Source organism: Lontra canadensis, unplaced genomic scaffold (genome assembly GCF_010015895.1).
Source record: "Lontra canadensis isolate GAN:19392208 unplaced genomic scaffold, GSC_riverotter_1.0 scaffold38, whole genome shotgun sequence".
In the NCBI taxonomy this organism is placed as follows: domain Eukaryota; kingdom Metazoa; phylum Chordata; class Mammalia; order Carnivora; family Mustelidae; genus Lontra; species Lontra canadensis.
The window spans coordinates 15,597,255-15,620,342 of record NW_022631032.1 but is presented as its reverse complement, the minus strand read 5'-3'; positions in this window follow the sequence as shown (position 1 = coordinate 15,620,342).

Genomic DNA, 23,088 nt, shown 5'->3' with positions numbered 1-23,088 from the left:
AAGGGATCAGAGACATACTTAATATTGCAACACAGTATATGTGGATAATGTGTGTATATCCATGTATACGCACACTAATGTGGTTATGTGTATTAATACGGAATTAAAAGTTTAATGGAACAAAACAAACTACACGTAATGTACTTTGATATTTCCTATTCTGTTTTATTTTGTTTCATCTTTAAAAGCTATCAGTGACAAATAACCTAATTCGAAAATGGGCAAAGTTTTTGAACAGACATTTCCCAACAGAAGACATACAAATGGCCGATAAACACCTGAAAAGAGACTCATAAAAAGATTCTCATCAGAGTAAATAAAGATACTTATCAGGGAGATGCAAATAAAATCCATGACAAGATACTGTTAACACACACTAACATGGCTAAAATTTAAGACTGACAGTGCTAAATGTTGCAGAGAAGGTGGAAAAATTGGGGCTCATCATCATGTTGCTCATGAAGATGTAAGGCGATACAGATACTTTGGAAAACAGTTTTGCATGTTTTTATATTAAGTTAAATATACACTTACCATAAGATCAGGCAATTCATAGCATACACTCAGGAGAAATAAAAACACATTTTCTCAAAGCCTTGCGCATGAATATTCATAGCAACTCTAGTCATTATTCCCCAAAAACGGAAACAACCATCTCCAGTCCCCAACAAATGAATGGATAAACAAATTGTGATGTATCCCAACAAAGGAATACCACTCCAACAAAAAGGAACAGCTGAGACACATAGTATCAATGAATTTCACAGATTATACTGAGCAAAAGAAGCTAGATGCAAAGAGTATTTTTTGTATAGTTCCACTTGTATAAAATCCTGTATAAGAGAAATTTGTTCTTAATATACATGTATATATATACATGTATATTATATATATATATGGAGAGAGAGGGGACAAATATATATAATGACATATATATATACATACTAGTGTGTGTGTATATATACATATATATTGTTGTATATATACATATATACACATACTTAATGACATATATATATAGCCACATATATGGAGGGGACAAATAAATATAATAATAAAAATATAATGACAAATATATATAAAAATGACAGAGGACATATATATATATAATGGAGGGGAGCACTTACTAAAAATAGGTGCAAGGGAATTTTGGGGGGTAATGGAAATATTCTATATTATGATTACAACAGTGGTTACATGGGTGTCTACATTTGTCAAAATTCATGAAACTGTAAATTTAAAATGAGTGAATTAATTTTGGCTCTACTAACAGGTAATGACTTACCATTTGAAAAACACAACTTTATCACTCAAATTATTTAGACTCAAATAATATCAAAAGGCTTCCTGGAATCAAAACGATTGGTATAAGAATCTAGTAGTCTGTCATGTTGCTCATGATGAGATTAAACATGCTGGGACTATTAAACCTAATAGCCAACAACTCCAATCAGCATAGGCCTCCGCAAGTCTGTTTTCACCCTTATTTAGACTAGGACTAGTAAAGTGCTTTAGTAAAAATCACTTTACTGTTTGCAGAGAACTGCCAGTTGCATTTTATCTGCCCTGAGCAACAGTCCAGTAAGGCACAAATTTTTATTTTTCTTTTACAGCTGAGGAGCTGAGGTTTAGAGTCACAGAGCTGGTAAACACAAGAGGGACTGAAATCCACTTGCATCAGAGTCTACCATTTCCCATTACATCACAGATGGCTTGAAGAGCACTGAGTCATGGGCTCTTGACTTTTGGTTTTAATTTCCTTGTTATTAGGACACCCAAGCACCAGAAGACATATTTGGTACCTCTTATTTGCTTTCAAAAAATAGAGTTTAGTTCTATTGCTATCATTCCAACCCACAGATCTATACTTCACAGGTTCTAGAAGATCAAATGGAAGTCACCTAAAAATGCAGCTTTAAAAAAAGATGTCCTTTACCTAAACATTTCCATTTTTCCTCTTCCAAAGAGTAGAATGCTCTTTCCTCGACAAATTTGGCTAGTTAATCAAAAAGAAGAACCCATCCTAAAAGGGGAATCTATGACCTCTTTGTCAAGGGAAGTAAAATAATTCAATGCCAAGAAGGGCTATTTTTACTTTCATCTGATGATCTGCAGGTATTTTTAAAGGTCAACCCCCATGGAAGGGAAAGGAGACACTGTTTAAGAAGTGCTTCTTCAAATCCTTCTCCTCTTAATAGCATCGAGCCGGACCATGTGTTATCTGTTACCTGGGGTAGTTAGAGCATGATTATATAATGGGGACAAAGGACTAGTTCTACCCTGGGGAGGTCACTGAAGTAGCTTTGATGTATTCTGGAGCCACCTAAACCACCACTGAATCTGGCAGTTACAATGGAGTTCAGAAAGTGTGGGTGGGTCTTCCTTAACTCATGCTACTACTAGAAATACTGGTCAGAAGCATCCTTTGGGCAGCTAATGGGAGGCCGGGTATTTGATTACTCACTTATCCTTAGAGCATGACTATGAGGACCCAGTCCCTGGAGATAAGAAGGATGGGACACGTCTAGTCTGCATAATACGATTGTCCGAAGTTGCAGCAAAAGAAATCTTGCAAAAGTCACTCATTAACTCTGTGATTCTAAGCACACTATTTTGTTTCTCTGAGCCTCGGCTTCTTCTTCCACAAATGAGAACCGTCATTTCCTACCTCACCAAGTTGTTGTGAAGTTTAAATGAGCCAAATGTGGAAAAGCTGAGGGAACTGTGAAAAGCTGTATAAGCATTCACAGTCCCCCTATTCTTTATCAGAATCTACTTTTTCTTAGAGGATATTAATTTTTGCTCAAGGTCTTTGTTGACTCATTTAATAAAGGTTTGTTGAGTGCCTGTTACGTGTCAGATGATGGACTGTGAGTTGGAAACACAAAAGAAATATAATGAAATCCTGACCCTCAAACACTATCTAGTCTGTGGGATGAGGTATGAAGTATGGGGTTGGGAAGGGTGATAAGAAAGGGAAGTTAAGGGTAGTATATGCTATGATGTGGCACTGCAATCCTCCTTTCATCTCAAAAGATTTATTCCCCTTACTGCAGGAAATAGCATTAGTCCCTTAGAAGGAATGCCTGGATGAGGAGAATCACCTTGCCCAAGGTCATGCCCACTTCCTGAGGAAGTCATATCCAATAACCAATAAACTTAGTATACAAAGGCACAGTCCCCTTGCTCCAAACGAGGGCACTTGCGAAGGGTCATTCCTCTTGGGAACACCCTATAGGGCTGGCTGACATTGACACTGCATTGCTGCTAACCTTCTTCCTCTGACAGATCCTGCTTCTTTTCCTTCCTTTCCACAAGTATTGATCCCAGAAAGCTCCTTAATAAAACTCCTGCACACTGATTCCTTCTCAGAGTCTACTTCTGTGGTGATTAATTGTATGTATCAATTTGGCTAGGCTACGGTACCCAGTTTTTGGTCAAACACCAGCCGAGATGTTGCCATGAAGGTATTTTTTGGATGTCTTTACCATCTAAATCAGTACCCTTTGAGTAAGCAGATTATCTCCATAATGCAGGAGGGCCTCATCCACTCAGTTGAAGGCTTTAAGACAAAGGAAGGAATTCTGCCTCCAGACTGCCTTTAAACTCACATTACAACACCAACTTTTCCTTGGGTCCCCAGCAGATGATAGATAGATACATAGATAGACAGACAGACAGACGCTGGTTCTGTTTCTCTGGAGAACCTTAATACAACTTCCCAGAACTCAACTACAATCTCAGACATTTATGATATAGTGACTAATAACCTATGTTAGCACAAAGGCTGGCTTCCTGGGCATGCAACCCGTGCAGTCACATAGGGCCCCAAACTCAGTAGGACTGGGTTGGATGTTCTACTGTCACCATCTTAAAGTCTTGGTAATTTTAGCTTCAACCTTGTATTTTGTAAGTGAAGTCCTATGGAACAATGGAGCATTTGTGAGTGGAAGAAGCTACATGTAATACGCATGTTCACTGCTCCTCGCCACCCCTTTCCTGGACAGCATTTGTGATGCTCTGTGACATACAAATTCCAGCGGACTGACAATGCATGGGAGTTCAGTGAGACTCGAAGTGAGTACAAAGTGAGACAAGATGGTTAGTGGTACAACTGGGTGAGTAGAGGAAGGGGGCCAGCTGACAACTCCAAGAGACCACACTTACGTACATTCTAAACAAAATTTGCATCAAACACAGAAAGAAGACAACGGTATTCTAACAAACATGTATGGCCATGAAACAGTTACATATTATTTTGTTCATGTTACCTCCCTGTATTAGCCAACCACTTATGCTAAAAATGATGATAGAGAAGGAAGGAAAATATCCAGCAACCTGCAGATCTTTTGGCTTTCAGTCCTTCCTTATTCATCACTAAGCTGAAGGTAGGAGTATTGTAGAATGTATGCTTATCAGGAAGTAAAGCTCAAAGTGTTGAGTTTTGTGCATATTTCTTCTGTCTGGTAAGAACAAACTACATCTGGCATATACAATCTCTGAATTGTGAATTCTGTGATTTTGGTGACACTACATATAAAGTAGATATTCTTATATAAAACTGGCCTTTCACAATATAGAACCAAATGGCAAAATTCATGACAATTAATAATTTAAAATTGGAATTTTCTTTACTTAGAATGACATTAAATAGCACATAAATAACAAATAGCAAACAAATAGACAAGAGAGAGAGACTATGGAAGAAAAGAAAAACCTTTATATTATAGTACCTTTAATGGCAGTTTTTCTCCTAGTTTTTGAACAAAAGGCCCCACGTTTTTATTTTCCACAAGGCTCTGAAAATTCTGTAAACCCTCCCCCTCCCCCTCCCATCCCCCTACTCCTCCTCACCGCCCCCCCACAATTAGCAACTTGTTTTGCAGACACATAGAGTTGAGTTTGAGGAAAGTTCAAAAGCTGAGTCCTAAGAGGCTATCAGAAATAGCTGGGAAAGGGGAATTGAAGGGAAATGGAGGAGGGGGTTCCAGGCAGAGGAAACAGGATGTACTAAGTCTTACAGTCTAGAGAGAGCGTGCCTCCCACAGAAAATTAGAAAGCATTTGGTTTAGCTGGATCTTGAGTTGGAACAGTAGGATTGGGGGATTTGGCAAAAGAGGATTCTGAACAATACAAGACAGGTCAGATCACGAAGGTGCTGGTAGGCACTCTGCAGGAAATGGGAAGACAGTGGAAGGTTTTAGACAGAGTGTGATTAAGAGAAGATGCACTGTAGAAAGATCTTCAGTACGAGATTTGATTTTAAGGGTCTCACATACAGACCTCTGTGCTGCTCTAGGGCCCCAGCAGCCCTACACGGTCTAACCTCCTGACCATTGACTTTCCTTTCACCCAGATGTCATAGTCCTAGTTGCCACGCAGAGGATGCTGTGCCAGTTCAGCCCCAAGGGAGCAGAATGGCCAGGCACCGGTGACCATTCTCAGGGGAGGACTCCAAACACCTCTGCCTACTGCACCTTGATATCTGAATTGCCAAAGAAAATACAACACAGTCAAGCCCTGGACAGAACAGCACTGTACATACACAAAGAAGAGACAGAGCAAGATCAGACTCAATAGTGGACATCTGTCCCCACGGCCAGTGGATTTCTCCCAGCAGCCCATGCAGGGCAATTTGCCTATATGTACCCCTCCTGTGCTCCAGGGGAAGGAAACCTACCTCTCTTTTCAGAGGACAGACATAACCGAGGGGTTGGCCAAGTGCCATGGGAAGCACACACTTCGAGCAGAGAGAATACTCATTGCGCTTGAAACAAGATAAATCTTCCCACCCAGGGTGATAAGCCCAGCACAGGTGTGTGAGCTCTTTGTCTCTTGGTGAGATCTGAGAGACAATCTTCTGCAGGTGAGTGGGAGCTAGAAGACTGCTAGCACGAGGCTGCCTTTTCCAAAACCACTTATCCTTCAAAATCCCGGTCAGAGGCCATCACCTCCTTGACTCTCCCAGAATCTTTCTAAAAAACCTAAAGGTAACTCACTGAAGAATGATCCATGAAAGAAATAATGGATAAATTAGATTTTACTAAAATTAAAAATGTTCATTCTTCAAAAGCCACTGTTAAAAGAATGAAAAGACAAGCTACAGACTGGGAGAAATATTTTCTAAGTACATATCTGATAAAGAACTTGAATTCAAATATATTTTTTAAACTATAAAAAACAAAGATCAAGGGGAAAAAAACCAACTTTTAAAAAATGACAGAAGATCTGAATATACAATTCATCAAGGAAAATGTAGGGTTGTCAAGTACACTCAAAGATGCTCAATGTAATTATACTTTCAATTATAAAATTGAAAATAAAACCTCAACTAGATATCACTACACCTCTAGTAGAATGGCTAAAACTTTAAAAACTGAACATATCAAATGCTGACAAGGATATGGAGGAAACAGAACACTCATAACCTACTGGTGGGAATGTCAAATGATACAGCTACCTTGGGAGACAGTTGGGCAGTTTCTTAACAAGCTAAACATAGAACTAACATATGATCCAGTCATTCCACTCCAGACTTACCCAAGAAGAAGAAAAGTATACATCCCTACAAAGACATGTACATAACTGTTCATAGCAGCTTTATTTGTAATAGCCCAAAGCTGGAACCAAAGCTAGTGTTTGCCAGCAGGTGACTCGATAAACAAATTTTGTTACATCCATACAATGGGATACTACTCATCAGTAAAAAGAGGGATGAGTCATTGATACATACAACTACACAGATGACTCTCAAAATAATGAAGCTGAGTGAAAGAAATCAGACATTAAAAGGAATGCATAATGACTCCATTTATATAAACCTCTGGAAAATGTAAGCTAATTTATAGTAACAGAGTGCAGACGGTGGTTGCCTACAGACAGGGGCCAGGGAGGTGGAGGGGAGATCATGGGGAGTTGCCACAGGCAGAGATTACAAAGAAGCAGGAGAAACCTGGGAAGGTGTAAAAAATATATTCATTATCCTGCTTATGTTGATAGATTCACAACTGATGTTGTATATGTGCTTGTGAAAACTTTGCAAATTGTATCCTCTAACTGTATGCAAGTTATTGTACATCACATCAATTATATCTCAATAAAGTTTAAAAATATATATGTTGCCTGGAGATCCCTTTCTCTGTTCTGTCCTCTTTTATGTGTTTAAAATAGTCCAGAATAAAAAGTTGAAAAGAAACACCTCTGTCTTTCAGGTACAACATAATTAGAGTCATGGAACTAGAGGTGGCCTTGAGGTGACATCATATCGATTCCTGTCCTCCCCTGAGAAGGTCAACAAGTCCTCCCCACGCTTATGTACGTTATAACCTAAGTGTTGTTGCTAGACTTTGCAGGAGTATGCTGGGCTTACACAAATTTAATTTGACCCCCAAAGTGACCCTCATTTATTTTCCTCTACACCTACTGCGCCCCACGTTGGGACAATAACCAAATGTCTGTCACTGCCAGCACTAAAGATTTCCCTATAGTGTCTGATGCCCATGAGAGCAAACAGAGGGGGAGAGAAAAGCAATGCAGAATATATACGTGATTGCTCAGTCAGATGCTGTCTTTCTCCCAGATGGCTCCAGTTGATTTAAAGTCAAGCAGGGCTGCAACGACAATCAGACCTGATTCTTCATCCCACCTCCACTGTTAACTAATCTACAACCTTGGGCAAGTCACTTCCCCTCTCTGCTCTCAGTTCCCTTCTCTGTAATATGAGGGGCTGCTGTCTAGACTGCCTCCAAGGTCTCCTTGAGGACTGATATTCACCACTTTTCTATGTCCTTGCAGAATAAAAACAAAACAAAAGAAAAACACTGCAGGGTGAGATGCATCAGGATGTTACAGTATGAGCACTAGTCTGTGACTGCTAAGAGCCAGGAGGAGGAGTATTCTGAGATGGATGGGTATCATCTGAGCTATCATGTCAAGTTCATTACTCTGAAGCTGGAATATGCATCTTGGTCAGGCGTGGTTTATTGAGAAGAATAGAATACTGTTTGTACTTCTCAAGCAAATGGGAAATTTTCTAGAAATGGCACGGCTTTCTTACAACAGAAATGGATGAAGCACAGGTAGCTCTTACAAGAGGCTGAAATCAGGGACCATAAATCATGAACAGTGTTACTCACCCCCATTCCCTTGTTCTTGTGCTCTCACTCATCAATGTCCCTCCTCCCCCCACCTCTGGCTTTGTCTCCTCAAAAGCCTTACTCTGTGCTTTGGTGGCATATGGTGGGAAAGAGCTCAAACGCTCAACATGACCTCCCACTCCAAAACCCGGCACCACCTCGTTAGTCTCCCATTTGGAATTCCAGAGTCCCAAGAGAAGAACTCTAGTATTAGCAGCTTAGGTCAGGTATTTCCCTAGTATGAATAGCAGCCCTGGGACCAAGTGGGGTTGTGGGTCATCTAATACATGGAACTGCTCTCTCTGGGGCCAGCACAAAAGAGGTTCTTTTAGAAGGAGGCATGAAGTGATTGGTATAGAGGCCACCTCTGATGATGTTTGGAAATCCAACTTAGTGCCCACAGAGAAAATCTCTTTCCCTAATAACTTAAGAACTAAGTTCTTAGCTTCTTAGACCTCTCAGACTTTATAGATGAGGGTCTGAGGACAAGCTAGTTGTTCCAGAGCTGGATCTGGAGTTCTGGCCACTTGATTTTTAGCCCAGGGTGCTCTTTTAGGATGAGCTCTGCCAGAGACTCTCCTTATGTCCAGGATGGGAGTGTGGAAAGAGTCTTGTGCCATGAAGGATGTCGGTTATGATGACTACCATTAAATCATAAAACAGGCATCAGCATTTGCGACAGATTGCATTTTTAAGATGGCAGCAACATCATTCCTATCCCATGTGCTCTTCTTACACTGTACCTCGCTGTTCCTCCAGTGAGTCGGAGCTCTATGTCCCCTCCACTTGAAACCTGACAGATCTTTGTGGGTTCCTCAACCAAAAGAATAGGAGTCATGCTACACAGTTTCTGAGGTTAAAACATTAAAATGCCATGTTCTCCTGGGACATTTACTCTTGGAATCCAGCCACCATAGCAGGAGGAAACCCAAACTAGACACACAGAGAGGCCACATGCAGGTGTTCAAGCTGAGAGCCCAGCTGAGGTCCCAGCCAACAGCCGAATCAACCGATGTGTGAGTAAAGCAGCCTCCAGATGATTCCAGTCCCCCAAGCCATGGAGAAACTCCCTGAGTTTGAATCTGAGGCCCCAGATACCAAGAAGCCATCTTTCTGGGACCTGTCTGGAATCCTGTGAGTATGATAAGGTATATTATGCCACTATGAGTATGGTATCTGTGAGTATGTTAAGAATCTGTGATTACAATAAGATAGTCACTTTACATCACTGAGTTTGGGGCTGGTTTGTTACAAACAATAAATGGACCTGCACTGGTAAATTAACCACTTACAAAACTTTGGGATCTTAGAGACAAATTTTTATCCTAACCGTATTTTTATCCTAACCGTCATTTTAAGACAGCCTTCAATTGCACTACTACTAGGTGGTTGATTAAAAAAAAAAAAAAAAAAAAGACTTTTGCATTAAACCCAAACTCCTGTCACTGTGGGCTTATTTCATCACCTATTACAGTAACTGCTTAGTGCCTGGTGTCTGTCATTTTGTGATAAGGCAGGATGCCTTTGTGACCCACAGAAGCCGCCTGAAGACTGTCTCAATTCCCTGTACTTCATTCCATTCTTTTCCATTATTACTGACTACTCCCCCAAGTTGTGCCAAAGCTAGAAGACACCAGGTGTTTCCATCTCTCTGTCCATGAGAAAAGCTTCAGTATTTGATTCTAGCAACTCGGAGAACATCAGTATCCAATGCCACTGAGTGAAGAAAGCTGGTCTCCATTAGCTTTCCTCCTCACCCCATGCCTGCCCCCCATGCTAGTAGCCATGGAACTTCTGGCTTTGGCCACCATTTGTATTTTCCCATGGCCCTTGCCATACCTCACTCCGCATCACTTCAGTCATTAATTACATGCTAATTACATGTTAACAGAGCCCTCATGTCATTACTTGTGGGAAAATACATGATTATATCACCAACGTGAATGTACGTCGTGTGTCAGCCACTGTGCTAAGCAGGGGGATACAAAGGTGAAAGACGCACAGCAGGTCTTCAAGAAGCTCACAGCCATCATCACAGATCTTGGAGCCCCTGCTCCATCGGCTGCCTTCAAGACCGCTGCTGATCCCACTCTGTTCCTCACCTTCCAGTTGCTGACCCTCAAGGATAAACACACAACAGCCAAGCTGTGGCTAACTGTGAGACTTGGGCGCGTTTCTTAATATTGCTGAGCCTCCATTTCTCCAGCCACACAGTGCGGCTGGTACTGCCTGGCGCACAGGTTGGGGGAGAGGTGAGACACGGCAAAAGATGTAGACGCAAAGCTTAGTGTCTCGGGGAAACTCGATAAATACAACTCTTCTGCCCTGCTCTCCCTAACTCCATGCTGCTGTCCCCAACCTACTCTGTTTTATCATTTGAGTGCATTTTTGACCCTATTCCTCTGGCTGCCCCCTTCTCGGATGAGAGGGGAATTTCTGTGAAAAGGGGAAATGGCAGAGTGAATCAAAAAGACTGTAAATTTGAAGTTCAACATACACCATCCTGACGGTATCTTAAAGGCCACCCAGTCCCACCCCCTTAATCTCCTTCCTTCCTTTTATTTATTTGTCCAAGGGTCCTCCTTAGATACGCAGTAAATTCAGCCCCTATGTCTCTTTTTTTGTCAAGTCAGATAATCTGTCTTCTCCGAATCCTCTCCACGTTCTAAGCCTTCTTCCGCCGGTGGATGGTTATTTTGCGTTATTTATCTGTTTCTGACTATCTGTTACCAACTGGTAGAGGTGCACGGCGTGTGAAGGGAAGGGGGGGACAGGAGATAGAGCAGTTATAAATAGAGGGAGGAAGCAGATATATTATAGAAGATTTTTAATTTTATAATAAAAGACCATATTTTGAAAAAAAAATTTTTGAGGTATTTCTATTTGTTTGAAACCTGTAGTAAGGTTTTTTGCAAAAATAGCCACAGTTCTTCTTGTTTCCCTATATCTGCATCTATTGCAATGCGACTTTGCAGGGCCTACCATCACGGGGTGGGTTTTATTTTCTCACACCCTGGATCTGACTTGTTTGCATGGTTCTCCAGCCCCAAGCCTAGATCTCAAAAGGCTTGCATCCGTCTGCTCATTCTCTTAGAACCCAGTCACCACCACAGGAACAAGCCTGGGCCAGTCTGCTGGAGCACAGGGGCCCACACAGAGCAGAGCTCAACTGTCCCAGATGAGGTCAGCCTAGACCGGCCTACAACAGGTGACACTCAAATATGTGAGCAAACCCAGCTGCCTTCACCCAGCCCACAGCTGAGACCGGAAGACACCCCCACAGACTGAGGAGCAAGCTTATATGCTGATTTGGGGGTTATTCATCTGTTTCCAACTGACACCAAAACTATAGAAAAATAAAATTGAACAGAATCTTCTTAGTTGATGGAGGGTCTCAAAGCAGTGGGTGAGGTAAGCGTCAGCATCGCTGCAGGTTGGAAAAAGGTTTCGATATTCTTTATTTTCCCCCAAAGCAAACATCAACTGCTCTTACTGATAAAGCCTCAAATGGCCCGAAAACTGTTTAAAGAGCCTGATTTAAACTGAATGTTCATTCACCTTTAAACTGAACGTCTGCTGTTGGAAACAATTAGAAAACAAAGCTGGGACCAGAGAAAAGGCAGGAAGATGGGGCAGTCCCTTCTTGAGATTTAAGCAAGAATCCTTGCTTAAGATTAAAAAAAAAAAAAAAATTAGACCCAAGAGGAAATGTGTCCCTCTTGGCAGAAGCAGAATGGTGAGTGCAACGCAGACACATTTTCTAGCACTCTCAAAAAACCCAACATACCAAGAGTAGAAATAAGGAGCAGTGACCATCTTCGGAGCATCTGAGTTTCTGGTGTCAGTCATTTCTGGCCTTCCCACAGTAGGAGCCCTAAAATCCCCTTTTCTCCTAAGCAGGTTCAAGCCACTCTTAAACACTTGCAACCAAGGGTCTAATGACAATATCAACAGGAGAGAACACCTTGCTCTTGCAAGGCAGCTTTGAAGAAAATTTGGGGGAGAAAAAACTGGACAAAGATAAGTTACATGAGGCAGACACAGAAAAGCACAACTCAGATCCTCCTTCAAGAAAGAACTCTGAAGAAAGCCCAGCAGAAAGGAATGTGGTTGACTGAGCCATCTCTACTTCGAGGCCAAGGGCATGCTCTTCTAGAAACCTGAAAGTCAAGGGCTGACTAAACCAGTGTAGCTGAGGTCCTGCTATCCCGGTGGCAGCCTCCAGCTAATAATTAAGCAAAACATGTGGTGCAAGAATTACCCATTTCCACCCACTGCGCAACTCCTCTAGTGGACCATCAGCCTCCCACCTCCAAATCCCCCACTGGACTAGTAGAGGCTTTGTTGGTTCAGCATCACAGTCCAGACTCCCTGCCCAATTCTGCTCCTTCCTTTTTCCTTTCAAAGGTGTTACTCCTCCATAAGCTTTTGAATTTCTAACTTCACATCCAACATTTTAGGAAGGCTTAAATTTAACGCTTAATGGCTTCCTTCCAGCAAATTTATGATCATACAAGATCATGAATATTTTCTGTAGACCTCTTATCTAGAATAGGAAGAAGAGGGGGGAAAAAAAGCCCTTTCTCAGAGCCATGAGTAGGTAGAAATGACCAATACCTTCTTCTGTCCCTTTTATCCCAAACTCTGCTTTCCCTGGCTTTGGTTCTTACCTCTTCCTACCATTCCAGGGGCCACACTGCAATGTGTCTTGAAATCAAGGCCACGAATGAGAAAAACTGTCCTGATCCATCTGTTGTACTTGTGGAATCAGTAAACTTGCCTCCAAGCCCCTGCCCTCCCCTTCCAACACAACTCCTTCACCTGCCTCACCTCCTACCCCATCTCCGGAGAAGGAGATTAATTGATGAACTATCACTTTGAATGATGCAGACCTTGTACACATCTAAGACATTCACTTTTAATATTTCCCAAGATATCTACCCTTGAAGCACCCACATACATGATGGATAGCTAGAAATGAGCCTGAACTTGATTCTTCATCTGATTTTCTACTGGTATATTTAGGAAGTGTTAGAATGGGAAGAAATTACAGCTTGTTCACACCTTGACTTATATAGTCACTGGTAGGATGACTGACCTTCAAGCTCAGAGAATTCCTAGCAGAACTTCATGTTTCTCCAACTTGATGAGCACAGAGCACATTCCACTTCATAATCAAGAATCAAACACTCTTAGCAACACTTGCTTATTGGAAGTTACGCAAATAACATTTCTTCAACTTTGTTTAAATCCAAAGACGCAAATGTTGTTCTGATAATACACAGTAAGTAACTGTGTAAATAGTCTCTAAAAATTGCTGCCAACAATTTTTAGGTCCTTTGCCCTTGCACCTGGGCTGGCCTGTGTGTGTTTTGGCCAATATCAGGGGTAATGATGTTCTAGGACTTCAGAGCCCAGGCCTTAAAACAACTCAAGGGAGTTCCCCAGGAATCCAACAGCTTTTCTTTTCTTTTCTTTTCTTTTTAAGATTTTATTTATTTATTTTACAGACAGAGCTTATAAGTAGGCAGAGAGCAGATGGGGGTGGGGGTGGGGAGTGGGAAGCAGGCTCCCTGCTGAGCAGAAAGCCTGATATGGGGCTTGATCCCAGGACCCTGGGATCATGACCTGAGCCGAAGGCAGAGGCTTTAACCCACTGAGCCACCCAGGTGTCCCCCAGCTGCTTTTCTATAGGAATCCTACACCATACAGAGAGAATGCATCAAAGATGAGCCATCTCAGACATTCCAATGCAGTTGAATCCCCCATATAATGGTCGACTTTGCCTCTATCACAAGCAGCAGAATTGCCTAACTAAGCCCCAGTGAAGTTATAGAATCATGAAAAATGATAAAATGGTGGTTGTTTCAGGCCACTACGTTCTCGGGTGGTTTGTAACACAGCAATAGGTAAATTAAACATTGGTTTTTAGGTATTCTTACTTAAGTAATATGAAGATAATGAAGGTAATAGAGAAGGGGCACTCTCATATACTGCTGGTAGGGGTATAAATTCAATGTATACTGAATGCAAAACATATGTGTGTGTGTGTGTGTGTGTGTGTGTGTGTGTATATATACATTATGTATATATATATATATTATTTGGGTGGCAATTTGGCAGTGTCTATTAACATCGATATTCATATGCCCTATAACTTATCAATTCCATTGCTCAGTATCTGTTCTAAAAAATCACCCACCTGTATAGCAAGGAGCATGAATAATTATGCTTATTTTATTATTGTTTGAAAGAGAAAATGAAAGAGCAAGAAATGGACTATCTATCAGTAAAGAATGGCTCCATGCCTAACAGGAGTCCTTTATATCTGCAGAAAGAAAAAGATAGATTTCTATGAACCAACATAAAACATGTCTCTGATATATTGAGTGAAAATAATAAACTACGGTACAATATATACAGTAGCAGGTCATTCATGGAAGACTACACAAGGCAATACTATATATATATAATTGTCTATGTATCTAAATGCACAGAAAGTCTGAAGGAGTTAACTGTATTCTTAGAATTGGAAAGGCTATTCCTTGATAATAACTCCAAGCCTGCAACAGCTTAACACAATAAAAATTCATTCTATCCTCACAAAAAGTGTGATGTGGGACAGGTGGCCCTCCTCTATGGAGCAAATGGTGACTTAGAGATCTGGGTTCTTCCACCGTGTAGTCAGACAAGCTGGTGTGTGTGGCCTTCAGGGTCTCTGCATCAGGGGAGGGGAAGGGTGGGAAGGTGCTTATTGGCTTTAAGCTGTCACAGCCTAGAACTGACAGCCTGTCATTGCAGCTACCAGGTCATTGGCTGGAACTAGTCCTATGGTCCCAACATTATGGCAGTTGCATCTTTGAGACAATTGGATTTATTTCAAGTATTTTTCACCATTATAGATAACACTCTATTGCATGTACACGTGATAATCTGGCCATCTCTTTGCATTAATACATCCCTTTAGTTTCGAACACATTTTACATCCATTATCTCATATAAAAACCTCATGTGGTAAGCAACCTATTTCTAATTCTCTTCTTTTTTACAATAGAAAAATTGAGGCCTCAAAAATCTCCACCAAGGCCTTGTGGCTACAAGAGGGCTGGGACTCAAAATGAACTCTGTGTTGTTCTGAATCCAGTTCTCTTGATTAGACACGTGCCAATCAGCTTCCTGCCCTACATCCTATCTTCTAATAGGGCCTCAGTATGTGAGAATAAAAGGAACTGAGGCAGAGAATAGATAAGGATTTTAAGGAAATGAAAGAAATCACTGTTTTAGGAATCTGGGTAGGAGTGGTTTTGAAAAATATTTGTTTCCATGTCTGTCTCCTTGATCAGAGCTTGACTTTCTAAGGGGGATTTGGCCACATCCACCTCTACAATCCCAGGTCTTGACCCATGTTGAGCCCTCGGTATTTATTGAATGAATAAATAAATGGATGGTGACAGAGAATACCTTCTATGTCCCCTACCATAACATCATAGCATTTTCAACCTTGGAGAAATGTAGAGCCTTCCTACTCAAATGTAGTCCCTCCAGCAGCAACATCGAGATCACTGGGAAGTTGTTAGAAATGAAGACTCTCAGACCTCACACCATCCATAACTGAATCAGAATCTTCATTTTAACAAGATTTCAAGATGAATCATAAGCACTTTATAGTCTGGTAAATTCGAAAAATAAATAGAAGTTGAGTGACTCCAAGGCGCTGGCCTTGAGTAAACTGTTCTGTTGTGTAGATAGAGAAGTTTTACAGATACCTCAACCTCGGATATCTGCCAAGCTGGAAGCATGGTCCCTCCTCTCAGAATTTACTGATCCAATACTTCTTTTTTTTTTTTTCCAGTATTTTATGTATTTATTTGAGAGAGAGTGACAGCAAGAAAGTTCACAGAGGGAGAGGGAGAAACCAACTGGCCGCTAAGTAGGGAGCCCAACATGGGGCTGGATCCCAGGACCCTGAGACCATGCCCTGAGTTGAAGGCAGATGCTTAACTGACTGAGCCACCGAGCTGACCTGATTGGGTATTTCTTCACACTATACCTCCTTCTTAATATAAAAGAAATGCACAATAAGTGGAGTTTGTTTAAATTCAATACATTTAGTGTCTGTGCTGGGTTGGAAGAGGTAAGGTGGGTTTTAATGATGTGTTATTGACACCATTTCTGATATGTGGGGTTTTTTTTTTTTAATATCACACTACGCAATTCTCTGACACCAGCTGGCTGTCTTAAAATTCAAGTCCATTTTGACACTATCTACCCAGAGATAGCATCAGACACTACAGGCTAAAGACTCAGTCCCACAAGACTGCCCCCACTTCTGATGCCAATCCCAAGTCCAGATTGCCCTGTGGTTCTGACCAACTGAGATTCCCACGACCCCCTGCTTGGGTTCAATTAACTTGCTGGAGTGGCTCACAGAACTCAGAAATTAGTTTACTCATTAGATTACCAGTTTATGACAGAGGATATTAAAGGGTATGAATCAATAACCAGATGAAGAGATACAGCTCACACGAGGTCCCAAATAAAGGAGCTGCTCTCCCCACGGAGTTTGGGACCTGGTGCAGCAGCACGTGGGTGGATGTGGGATTCCAGGACCCAGGAGTTCTCTAATGAGTAAACTAATTTCTTTGGGGTTTCTGGGGAGGCTTCATTACATAGTTGTAATTGATAATTGATAAAATCACTGGCTATTGAAATTTAAATCACTGGCTATTGAAGACTGAACTCCACCTATAGCTCCTCTCTCCTTCTGGAGGTCAGGATTGGAGGAGGAAGACAGGACTAAAAGTTTAAACCCTCTGATCATACAGTTGGCTCCCCTGGCAACCAGCCCCCATCCTTAAGGAGCTTTCCAGACGTCACCTCATTAGCATAACAGAAGACACTTTGCCACCCTCGCTCGTGGCAGGAAATTCCAAAGGTGGAAGGCAGCTCTGTGCCAGTAATGGACAAAAACAAAATATAAAATATATATTTATTATAAATCATGATATCACAAATGATAGAACTAGTACACTATACCTGGAGAAAATTTATAAAACAGAGGAGATTGAGGGGAATGCAGGAAGCAGCACCCCAGCATGACGGGTGATACTGCTTTTCTCACTAGCTCTAACATCCCCGTTTATTCTCCAGTCCTCCTTCCTAAGGATGGCCATAGCTCTCCTGCCTTACCATCATTGCATGCAGTCCTGGGGCAGAGTATACATACTAAGGACAGCCCAGGAGTGTACTCCACAGGAGAAGACACTGATACAGACTCTGCTAGACATTCTCACAAAAAACGATCTCCATGAATCCATATACTACCCAATAAAGCTGATACTGCATGCATTTCACAAATAGGGAAAACTAAGCTCAAAGAAAATACATAGCTTGCTTAAATCACTATATAAATGCAGACTCTTTGGCCACAAAGTCTCAGATGGCCTGAGATCAACCCTCTAGGCTGTCTTGGGTAGGGGATAGTAAGTGAGGCCAGCAATCTCCAATTCTCCAGTCTGGGATGATTCAGGTGGGGGCAAATGTACACTGGCTTTAGGATGACAGCGTCTGTGCTTCTTTGAAAATACTGAAAGGAATGACTGGGGAACTTCCCAATTCTAAGACTTCTGGTCATATTCCAGCCAAGTTCAGAGCCCTGGAGCCCCAAAGTCTGCTCCGAACTCAAGGCTACAGGATAGTCCTTTCCCTACATGGAGATGTGGCTGCTCTTCACAACATCAGCTCAGATGACTATCCGAAGCATCACCACTGGTTCAACATTATCAACACAAGGTGGGAAGGTCGCTAGGAAGCTAGGAACCTCTATATATGCTCCATGATGCTAGCTGCATGCAGATCAAATGAGAGTTTCCAAACACTGGATTCCCAACACTTCTGCTCCTCTATCCACAAATCTGGGAAATGATTTCAAGTGAGAACACATGAAGATCAAGGAGTTTTGTTCATCTATGTAGAAGTGACTCATGATTAGATAAGAATAATGACTTAGTAACCAATCACTGGTTAAATCGGAGGCTAAAAAATCATAGATTTTTAAGATTTCCAACATCAGGAAACAGAGGACCAAAGATGTAAACAGACCAACATTGCAAGGCTAGAATCTGGATCTAATTCATACTTCTCCCATTCTGTGAGAAGATCATACACACACACACACACACATACACACACACACACACACACCCCTATTCGGTAGCCCTCTCTTTTTTTCTATCAATATGATTATTTTCCTAGGTGATCTCTTCCACCCCCATGGCTATGAAAACTGCCTAAATGCCATGGACACTAAAGTTCATATTTCCAATTCTGCTATCACTCCAATCTTGATATCACATCAAAAGTACATGTCTAGGGGCGCCTGGATGGCTCAGTGGATTGGGCCTCTGCCTTCGGCTCAGGTCGTGCTCTCAGGGTCCTGGGATCGAGTCCTTACATCGGGCTCTCTGCTTGGCCAGGAGCCTGCTTCCTCTTCTCTCTCTCTGCCTGCCTCTTTGCCTACTTGTGATCTCTTTCTGTCAAATAAATAAATAAAATCTTTTAAAAAAAATTACATGTCTAAAAGCTTTTCTGACATCTCTACTTGGATATCCAACAGGCAACTCAAACTTAATTTTCCCCAAACAAAATTCTTTATCCACATCTCTACCCAAATCTGTTCCACCCTCAGTCCAATCCACATAGATAAATACATCACGTGGTTACTCCATCCAAAACCTAAACCCACCCTCAATAATCTTTTTCCCTCACACCCCACATTCAGTCCATCAGCCTCTTCCATCGGCCACAACTCCAGAAGGTGTCCTGGATCTATTCGCTTCTCGTCACCACAACTGGTTCCATCCTCTGTCACTTCGACTTCTCCTGATCAGTCTCCTTCTTTCACCCTTGCCCCATTCCAGTCCATTTCCTGACACCCAGAATGATCTTTGAAAGTGCATAACAGTTCATGTCACTACCCTGTTGCAAACCATCCAAAGGCTTCCCAGTGTGGGAGGAAACAGTGTAAAGCCACATTGATCCAGCCCCTGACCACCTGTTTTACTTCATCTCTGTCATTCTTCCTCTTGCTGTGTCCACCCCAAAATAACCAACCTTCCTCTGAAACTTTGCCATGCCAACCTAATTTCAGACTTTGCTGGTGGTCTTCCCTTGCCTCAAGGGCTCTTCCCCAGATCTCCTTAAGTATGCCCTCTCCCTATACTCAGATAGATCTGTTCACATATAAGTCCTTCCAGAAGGCCTCCCCTCACCATACTATCTCAAATAGCTCCTCTGTCCCCCATCCATTCTGTAATATATCACTTGGCTGCTTTATTTGCTTTATAGCACTTAGCAGTATACATATATATGTATATATATATTTTTTTAACTTATTTATGGTCTCTTGCACGCTAGCATCACATCTCCCAAAACTGTTAATTCATTAGGATCATAGACCACTGTATCTTCATTACAGACAAAAAGTCTTTCTATAAAGGGCTTTGCAAGTCAAACAGTCTCTGCTGCAACTACTCAGCCCCCGTCTCTGTAGCATGAAAGCAGCCATAGATGATATGTAAATGTGTGAGCATGGCTGTGTTCTATTAAAACTTTATTAACAAAAATAAGTGGTGGGCTGGATTCCACCCATGAACAATAGTTTGTTGACCTGTTATCTAGATTAGGACTTGGCACCTAGGAGAAGCCTGGTAAATATTTATCAAATGTATAAATAAATGAGAGATCTAAACAGAGCAGTCTCTGGGAGGAAATGCTGAAAAATAAGAGAAGGGAAAAGGGAAAATAAATACTCAGCAAAATGACTCTTGTATATATCTGGCAATAGCTTATTACTTAAAAAGCCTTATTGTCTCTTATGTGCATAACACTTAAATTTAATATATCTACCCTGTTGAGACTTAGCAAAGAGCTAAGACTATACTTTGTACTAAGATCAGACTTATCAGCTGTACCCTAAGGCCTTAGGAGACCAAGACCCAACCTAAGGACCTCGTCACTGCTTAGACTAAACAGGGCCTGAATAGAGAATGAATGGTGTGTCCCATCAGCTGGTGATAAAATGACCCACAGTTTCTAAAAGATTTGGTGAATTACCTACCATCAAAGTTTTCCTCTGATTCTGCTATCCCCTGAACTGCATTTTCAGTCCTTTTTACTTTAATTTTTTTCCCACTTATACTTTATAATGTGTAAACATTGTGATTAAAATTCTGTAATTTATTGTGGGGCTCCCTCTGCCAAAGATGGGATTACTCAACTACTGAAAGCAGGTATAAACACAACTGGAGACGTGATTTTGAGGGAAAGCACTTTCTGCTTTGAGAACAGTGGATTCCCAAAGCCCTGCACAGGGAGGAAGCTCAGGTCTGTGCCGGGACGGTAACTGCCCATTTAAGGATAACAGAGCATAAAGGCTCATGAGCTCTCCGTCTATTACACAGGATAATAAATTGGCAAGTTACAGGTGCCAAGAAAACTGTGTCAGACCCCGCAGCTCCACGGGGAGAAGAGGAGTTCAGAATTCATTTTCCATAGAAACACTGATATACACAATGCCTACACTTCATTGAAATAGCGTGGAGACTCTGAACTTCAAGCACAGCAGGAGCCGAGAAGGCATTAATGGGGGCCTTACCACCATTTCTAAAAACACCTGTTTCAAGAAGAAGGTTAAGTTTGAGTTCTAAGCAACTGACATCCAAATAAAAACCTCTGGGGGACAATGTGTTCAGAGAGAGGGGAGGGATATATTCGGATCCTCTAAGTGGGGAAAAAAAAACAAAATGGGGGCTAGATGGAGAAGAATCATTCTCTGACAGTTCTTTTTTTTCCCTCTGAGCTGGGTACTAAAGTTACCAAACTTCCAAAAACTGAAGAAAGTAACTTTATAAACTAAGGGAAAGCAACCTTCTTTCCTTCAAATTCTCATTTCTGAAAGAATGGACAGTGAATCAGAAATGAGCAAAAATATATCTTTTACAAAACTCCAGTCTTCCAAAAGGCTATAATCTCAAAATCTTTCTGCAGTACTTTTGTAATCAGCTCAAAGGACGGCTTTTTCAGAAAGTTGCTGATGAGCGCCATCTACTGGGAATTACCCAAACTCTGTCAGGAAATTTCAAAGTACTTAGCAATGAAATTCAGGACTCATTTTGCACAATGGCCTCTTGGAACAGAAAAGGAAACTCCTAGGAACCCAGGCAAAACCTGTTGGGTTCACCTGAAAAATCTTGCCTTGGTTTTTTGCATAAGTACTGGGATAGAATTAGGGTATTTCATTTCCAGGGGAAAAGATTTAAAATGAGCCTTCGGGAAATCAAGTTTCCAGAACATCTCTTTAAGAGATCTAGGGTTTAGGAGTAGAATCTAATGGGGAGGGGGTACTGTCCAAGCAACCTCTCCTCTCAGTGCCTTCAGGTAACTAGAAAGAAAGATTCAATCATCTGAATATCAGATTGTCTTCAAAATTCTTTTCTTCTCTGTGGACAAAACAAGTCATGAATATTTAGTCTGAATTAGATCCTCCACTTGACAATGATGATCACAGTCTGGTTAATAAAATAAATACACATGTGTATGTGAAATTACAAGGATTGATCTCTCGAATTCTTAACAAATTATATTCTGGTTGGGTCCACTAACTAAAAATTCCACACAGCTCTGTAGGTACACAAAATCTTCATCTCTGGATTTCCCCGCCTCAGAGCTACGACATCCTCTGTCCCTGTGGGACCCTGTTTTCCTCATAACTCCTTTATAATGTCATTGGTCCCTGCAGAAGTAGACTCACCCTACCATGGACAGAGGATGATAAAGAATGAAGTTTCACTAAGAATGGACAATACTATGGAGGCAAGAACATGGATTTGAATTCCAGCCCTGCCACTTACCAGCAGGATGATATTAAGTCTTAATGTCTTCATCATCATGTCTCACTCTGTAAAATGGGTATTATTGCCTCGTAGGGTTATTACGAGAATTAAAATGGGATCTTGTTTTCTAAGTCACTTGGCACATATTAAGTATCAAACAATTTTTCTTTCTCATTGTGTTTTTTATGGGGCTCTGATAGATCATAGATGAGCAAGCTCTTCCCAGGCTGTCTCATCAGAATTCAGAGCAGTTACCTTTCCATTCATTCCAGGAATGTCTGCAGTGTATTTTTGCAGAGTCAGCTCGTAAAGTATGCACGAAGACTCTCTAAAGTGGTGTTCTTAACCAAGAAATAAACCACTTCCTTGTAGGTGCCTATAAATAAAAAGAAATTTCCAATCACATTTTTGCATGTGCCAAGAGTAAACTTCTGAATCTCTCAAGGGAATTGCTGAAAGAGTATTAAGAGGAAAACTCACCTATGCAGATAAGTCAAAATTCCCCAAATGCCACCCTACTGAAATCGATTTATAATAAATTGGCAAAAGTTTAAGAAGAACTCTTTTTTTTTCCCCCTACACAGCTTTCCTCTCCTTGATCCATCATATAGATTGGTAGTTTGGTTAGATAAATGTTTGCAAATAACCTTAGCTTTTAATATCAACATGTTGAAACTGCAAAAGCCATGAAATACTTTCTGTGGTTCATTCATTTATTAATTGATAAAACACTTATTAAACACCAAGCTGGACCTAGGCAGTGTTCCAGGTACTGGAAATAAAACAGTGAACCAGACAGGCAAAGCATTCCTGCATCCATGGAGTTTAACATTCTAGTGAGAGGAAACTGATAATAAGCATGGAAACAAGTAATATTTAATTTCAGAGGATAATAAATACTATGAGAAAATATAATGCAGTACTCCAGGAGTCAGCACTCTTGGACTCTCTGAGGGAATATTGGTTGAGCCAAAATCTGAATGACAAAACAGAGCCATGAAAGAAATTGGGGGACAGAGCAGTCAGAAGAAGGGAACTGCAAGTGCAAAGGTCCTGAGGTA